This window comes from Callorhinus ursinus, unplaced genomic scaffold, assembly GCF_003265705.2.
Source record: "Callorhinus ursinus isolate GAN/ISIS: 27379988/994484 unplaced genomic scaffold, GSC_fseal_2.0 scaffold87, whole genome shotgun sequence".
NCBI classification, from domain to species: domain Eukaryota; kingdom Metazoa; phylum Chordata; class Mammalia; order Carnivora; family Otariidae; genus Callorhinus; species Callorhinus ursinus.
The window spans coordinates 995,045-1,001,695 of NW_027397149.1; the positions used below are offsets into that span (position 1 = coordinate 995,045).

At 46.8% G+C, this 6,651-nt stretch overlaps 1 long non-coding RNA gene across 1 annotated transcript; it reads left to right on the forward strand.

Annotated features, from left to right (window-relative positions):
- Positions 1-1,871: 1,871 nt before the first annotated feature.
- LOC141371694 (uncharacterized) lies at positions 1,872-3,073 on the forward strand. Its single transcript, XR_012376848.1, has 3 exons — positions 1,872-1,929; positions 2,521-2,570; positions 2,687-3,073. It is a non-coding gene; the product is annotated as an uncharacterized lncRNA (long non-coding RNA).
- The last annotated feature ends 3,578 nt before the right edge of the window (positions 3,074-6,651 follow it).

Genomic DNA, 6,651 nt, shown 5'->3' on the forward strand with positions numbered 1-6,651 from the left:
AAAATCTTTAAAAAAAAAGATGTTGTACCATTTCACATCCCTGTCAGCAACGCACAAGAGTTCCAGTTTCTCCACATCTTCACCAGCACTTCTTATCTGTCCTTTTTTAATTTTATTTAAATTTTTTTTATTTTTTATTTTTTTAAAGATTTTATTTATTTATTTCAGAGAGAGAGAGAATGAGAGACAGAGAGCACGAGAGGGAAGAGGGCAGAGGGAGAAGCAGACTCCCCGCCGAGCGGGGACCCCGATGCGGGACTCGATCCCGGGACTCCAGGATCATGACCTGAGCCGAAGGCAGTCGCTTAACCAACTGAGCCACCCAGGCGCCCTAAAATTTTTTTTTTTAAGATTTTATTTATTTGACAGAGAGAGACACAGCGAGAGAGGGAACACAAGCCCAGGGAGTGGGAGGGGGAGAAGCAGGCTTCCCGCGGAGCAGGGAGCCCGATGCGGGGCTCGATCCCAGGACCCTGGGATCATGACCTGAGCCAAAGGCAGATGCTTAACGACTGAGCCACCCAGGCGCCCCAATTTTATTTTATTTTTTAAAAAGGTTTTTTTTTTTTTAATTTATTTGACAGAGAGAGTGAGAGAGTACAAGCAGGGGCAGTGGCAGGCTGAGCAGGGAGTCCGATGTGGGATTCGATACCAGGATCCCAGAATCATGACCTGAGCTGAAGGTAGACGCTTAACTGATTGGTTTAAGCCACCCAGGTGTCCCTCATTTGCATTGTTTCTGACAAGAAACCTGACGTCATTCTTATCTCTGTTCTTCCATAGTAGTGTGTTTTTTCTTTGGCTGCTTTTTCTAAAAAATTGAAATATAATCCTCATACTATAAACGTCACCCTTTTAAAATGTACAATTCAGTGGTTTGGAGTATATTCACAAAGTTGTGCAACCATCACCACCAGCTAATTCCAGAACATTTTAATCATTCCCCAAAGAAACCCTGTCCTTGTTTGCAGTCACTGCCCATTCCGTCCTCCCCCAACCGGTAACAACCACTAATCTGCTTTCTGTCTCTTTGGATTTGTCTCTGGCTACGTTTTTGGCATGTGATAAAAAAACAGAAAACAGGGGCGCCTGGGTGCCTCAGTTGGTTCAGCGACTGCCTTCGGCTCAGGTCATGATCCTGGAGTCCCGGGATCGAGTCCTGCATCGGGCTCCCTGCTCAGCAGGGAGTCTGCTTCTCCCTCTGACCCTCTTCCCTCTCATGCTCTCTATCTCATTCTCTCTCTCAAATAAATAAATAAAATCTTAAAAAAATAAAAAAATAGATAAAATCTTTAAAAAAAAGCAATGTGATATATTAAAAAAAAAACAGAAAACATAAAACTTACCATCTTGACCATTCTTAATTGTACAGTTGGGCAGTGTTGAGGATATTCACATTATTGTGAAACAGATCTCCAGAACTTTTTCATCTTATGAATCTGAAACTCTACATCCATTAAACGGTAATTCCCCTGTTCCCCACTCCCCACCAACCACCATTCTATTTTTTGTTTCTATGAATTTTTTTTTTTGAGGAACAAGAACCAAGTTTTTTATTTGTTCATTTCTTGCATTTGAAGTATTCCTCGATGACATCCTTCGCCTGAGACTCTTGGCCATAGTCCTTAACCACCACACAACTACATCCCTCCAAGGATGGCTCTTCCCCTGGTGTCCTTGCTTGTTTTCCTTCTGTCTGGGATCTCAGTGTTTCTGTTACTGTCTTTTGCTGCTTGGTGTCCAGTGTTTTGAAAACTTTATTTTGTGTGTTTTTTCTGGTTTTGTTGTAGTGGTGGTTGTGGTGGTGGTTTCCGGTGGGAGGGTAAACCAAATGAAAACTAAAGGTCCTGTTACTCCACCTTGAGGAGGAGTGAGGATCTTGGTGTGTGTGTTTCTAAGAGCTCCTCAGGAGACCCAGCAGGCAGCCAGGTGACAACCACTTTATAGACCTGTTTTCTCTGCTTGAGATTTTTTTTTTTTCCTCAGTTGAATAGAATCTTTGATTATTTCCTCTCCTCTATTTTCTCTGTGCTCTCTTCTTAGATGGATATTGAATAGATTGATCCTTCATCTCTTAACTTTTCTTTCATATTTTCCATTTCCTTGTCATTTTGCTCTACAACCTGAAAGATGTTTAAAACTTTTTTTGTCTCATACCTTTCTTTGATTAAATTTTTAATCTGGGCAGTTGTATTTTTTTTAATTTCCAGAACTTTTTCTTTTTCTTTTTTTTTTTTTTAAGATTTTATTTATTTATTTGACAGAGAGAGACACAGCGAGAGAGGGAACACAAGCAGGGGGAGTGGGGGAGGGAGAAGCAGGCTTCCCGCGGAGCAGGGAGCCCGATGCGGGGCTCGATCCCAGGACCCTGGGATCATGACCTGAGCTGAAGGCAGACGCTTAATGTCTGTGCCCCCCAGGCGCCCCTCCAGAACTTTTTCTTGATCTCCAATTACCACGTCTTCCTAGAAACCTCTGTTTGTTTCATGCTGCATTATCTCATTTATTTGTTTCTTCCAGGGCTGGTTGTTCTGTGTCTTCATCCTAATCCCTTTTTGGTGCTACTGAAAGTGAGTAATAGCAGGTCCCCGTGGTTCCCCAGAAGGCTTATCTCTGAACAGGCTGCAAGCTCGGTGGGCAGCTGTATTAATTGATGGATATGCTTTGCTTCGATCCCTTCACCCAGGTGACATCTGGCAACATTTGGAGACATTTTTGGTTGTGGCATCTAGGGGGATGCTACTGGCATCTAGTGAATAGAGACCAGAGATGCTGCTAAATATCGTACAGCATACGGGAACGTCTCCCACCTCAAAGTGTCCGGGCCAAATGTCAATAGCGTGAAGGTGGAGAGAACCCTGATTTAAGACCATCTGGGAGCAGGCTGCCACACCTCACACCACCAAAGGCCAAGACAAGGAGGGACCCTTTACACCCACTTCAGGAGACTTCCCAGGCACTTATTCAAGTTTGTTTAAAGAAGATCTCCAAGGACACCCGGCTGACTCAGTCAGTGGAGCATACGACTCTTGATCTTGGGGTTTTGAGTTCGAGCGCCATGTTGGGTGTAGAGATTATTTGAAAATAAAATCTCAAAAAAAAAAAAGAGGGGCACTTGGGTGATTCAGTTGGTTGAACATCCAACTCTTTTTTTTTTTTTAAGATTTTATTTATTTATTTAACAGAGAGAGACACAGCGAGAGAGGGAACACAAGCAGGGGGAGTGGGAGAGGGAGAAGCAGGCGTCCCTGCAGAGCAGAGAGCCCGATGCGGGGCTCGATCCCAGGACCTTGGGATCATGACCTGAGCCGAAGGCAGACGCTTAACGACTGAGCCACCCAGGCGCCCTGAACATCCAACTCTTGATCTTAGCTCAGGTCTTGATCTCTTAAAAAAGAAAATTAAAAAAATTAAAAAAAAAAAGATATCTTCAACTGATGGTTCATGAACCACACGTGGCCCACAGACTTGCTTCATTTGGCTTTTATTAGAATACACACATATATATATAAAGTGGCCAACATTTTGGTTTATTTTACCTAAAAACCCAGATTTCTAGCTTCTGTTGGAAAATCAGGACAAACATGATTCAAGGAGCCAAGCGGCTACTATCCCTGTAGACGGGCATGTGGTCCCTTCCCACCTTTGTCCCCTGGTTCCCTTGGCCACTTGTCTCCTGCTTGGCCTCTTTACCCATGTGAATTTATGACCCCTGTCTTTTCTTTTTTTTTCTGGTTTTATCCTGGGGACGAATGTTGACTCTGTACCCGGGGATAGCTGTGGAGTGGTTCTGAGATAATCGTCTAGTTAGTCATCTTGTTTCTCTCCCACTGTTACTATTCCTCTGGAATAATGGCAGAGCGTATATGTAGGAGGACCGTATCTGCTGCCGTTAGTGGTGGAGACTTGGGGATTGTCAGGTACGACAGAGCAGGTGAAGCCCCGGGCCTGAGTGAGATTGCTCGGGAGAAGTGTGGCAGGAGAGAACAAAAGCCGTCCAGGATGGACCGCTGAAGAAGGCAGACAGCAAACAAGTCAGGATGGCCAGAGGGCGGGAAGGGAAATCAGGTGTGTGTGGAGTTACAGAAGCCAAGTGGCGAGAACAGGTCAAGAAAAGAACCAAAACGTCTAATGCTGCCCACAGGAGGCTGTACAGGGTCCTTTAATTAAAATATACTGGTCATGGGGCGCCTGGGTGGCTCAGTCGGTTAGGCATCTGCCTTTGGCTCAGGTCATGATCCCAGGGTCCTGGGGTCGAGCCCCGCATTGGGCTTCCTGCTCAGCCGGGAGTCTGCTTCTCCCTCTCCCTCTGCCTGCTGCTCCCCCTGCTTGTGCTCTCTCTCTCTGTCAAATACATAAATAAAATCTTTAAAAAAATATATGCAGGTCATGATTTTTGTGAGAGCAGTTTCTCTAGAGTGCCGGAGGCATGCTGGAGCCTGCAGCAGGTTGCAGGTGCTGGGGAGAGGAGAAAACGTAGACTGTCAGGACAGACAGCTTTTTCCAGAAGTTGGGCCATGAAGGCGATGAGAGATCACGTGTGGTGAAGGGTGGAGAATTGGTTGTTGGTGGGCTGGTTGTTTTAAGGTGGAAGAGATTTGAACTTGCTTATAGAGCAAACAGTCTGTGTCTTGTGATGTTATGAACGGTATAACCTGACGAGCTCGTCCCCACCATGAAACATGTAGAAATGCGGCATAAAATCAAGTAAACATCCTTCAGAATGCACAGCTGGGTTTCAGAAAAGTGAGGGGAATCCCCCCACACACAGAGGAAATTGAAAACCAGACCTTTGAGGCTGTAGATCTTCGCAACACAGGCGCTTGGGTTGTACTCTCACCTAGAGATTGGAGATGAGGTCTCGCCTGGGGCATCGACAATGGAGACCCTAATATGAAGCTCCGCCCCTTAGAGGGGGACACCCTCAGTGAAAGAGTGAACTAGGAAAAAAAGCTTTCCATCAGCTCAGAGGGCACAAAAGAACCTTGTCAGGCTCACCCTGAGATCTGATGGTGATAGAAAATCTCTCCTGAGAGCTCAATGCCGAAGGTTTGCCCTTGCTTGGATTTGGGGTTCAAGTTTACACCATCTGCATGGTCATGGAAGCCCAGATAGAGTGAACAAATAACACGGTCCATGCTTGGTAATACCCTTGAAGCATTCTTGACAGGAGCAAACCCAGAACCTCTCTAGAAAGACACCCTCAAATCTAGTCACGCAGCTTCCTGCTGACAACCCCAAATTAGAAACTTAAGAGGAAACCATCTGTCATGGATGAAAGTAAGCACCCTAGAACTCCAGACAACAGAGTTATTAGAAGAATTAAAAGAAGGACTCAACGTGAGAAAGTAATAAGAGGGTGTTAAAAATGAGAGGCAGAGGTTTAAAACAAAGAGAAAGGACAAAGGGTGAAACTAAGGCCCCTGTTAATCCACCGACCTGCCCGTCCCTTCCGCTTTCCTTGGGCTCCTGGTACGTGTGGCCCCTGGCCTGGGTCTGGGAGCGTAAAGATGACTCTGGGGACAGCAGGCTGGGCTCTGCAGCAGGAAGATCACATTCGTCCATGCGTGCGCACACCCCCTTTCATTTCATAGCGTCCTTAGAGGTCAATTTTTTTTTAAGATTTTATTTATTTATTTGACAGAGAGAGACACAGCCAGAGAGGGAACACAAGCAGTGGGAGAGGGAGAAGCAGGCTTCCCGTGGAGCAGGGAGCCCGATGCAGGGCTCAATCCCAGGACCTGGGATCATGACCTGAGCTGAAGGCAGATGCTTAATGACTGAGCCACCCAGGTGCCCCAACAATCACTTTTCTGAAGTCTCCAAGTGCACGGGTGGCAAAGCCAGATGGAGCGCTGGGGCCTTGCCTCTGCTGAGCCCCTGACAGGCGAGCATCTGCACTCTGAACACTGCGTGTCTCTGTGTTTTCCTGGTGGACTCTTTGCTCCCCATGGGTGGAGTCCCCACAACCCAGTCCTGTCAGCTGATGGTGACAGTGAGAAGTGACACCATTATCCAGCTCCTGAGTGACAGAGATGGGATGGGAGCCCTGATCCCTAGCTTGTATCAGTTATGTGTCCCTGTCTTATGTCACCCCGTCCAACGCCTGCTCCTGCCACTAGAGAGACTGAAGTCCTCCAGAGCAGGGGCTAGGTCTGATTCCTCCGCCCCCGGGGCCTGGCTCAGCGGAGGGCCCTGCTGTTACTTCCTTCCTTCCTTCCTTCTAGCATCCAGGGCGTGAGAGGGGAGGTCCAGCCCAAGTGCTTGTGGTCCCGGCAGGAAGGAAGAGCTGACTCTTGGCCCCTGTCCAGCAGCATTTCCCAGGTGTGAACAGGGGAGGTTCCTGGCCATTAAATAGCACAGGACGGCCGCTCTCCGTGTAGGACTCTCAGTCTGTCTCAGTGCTTCCAGGGGGTAGAGGGGGGAGGGAGGACGCCGCAGGATGGTAAGAGGATGTCTAACACTTTCCTAACCCTTGCCGATCCATCGGTTCTCTTTTCCTTTAACAAAGAAAGAGCAGATCTTTGAGTCAATGAATGGGAACAATGTCTACCTAATATCTTTGTTTACCTTGTACTTCTTTTCATGTTGAACCTTCTATCTATAGCAAGCGATACTGGTTTTCCATTTGCAGAAGTGATACAAAAAAGG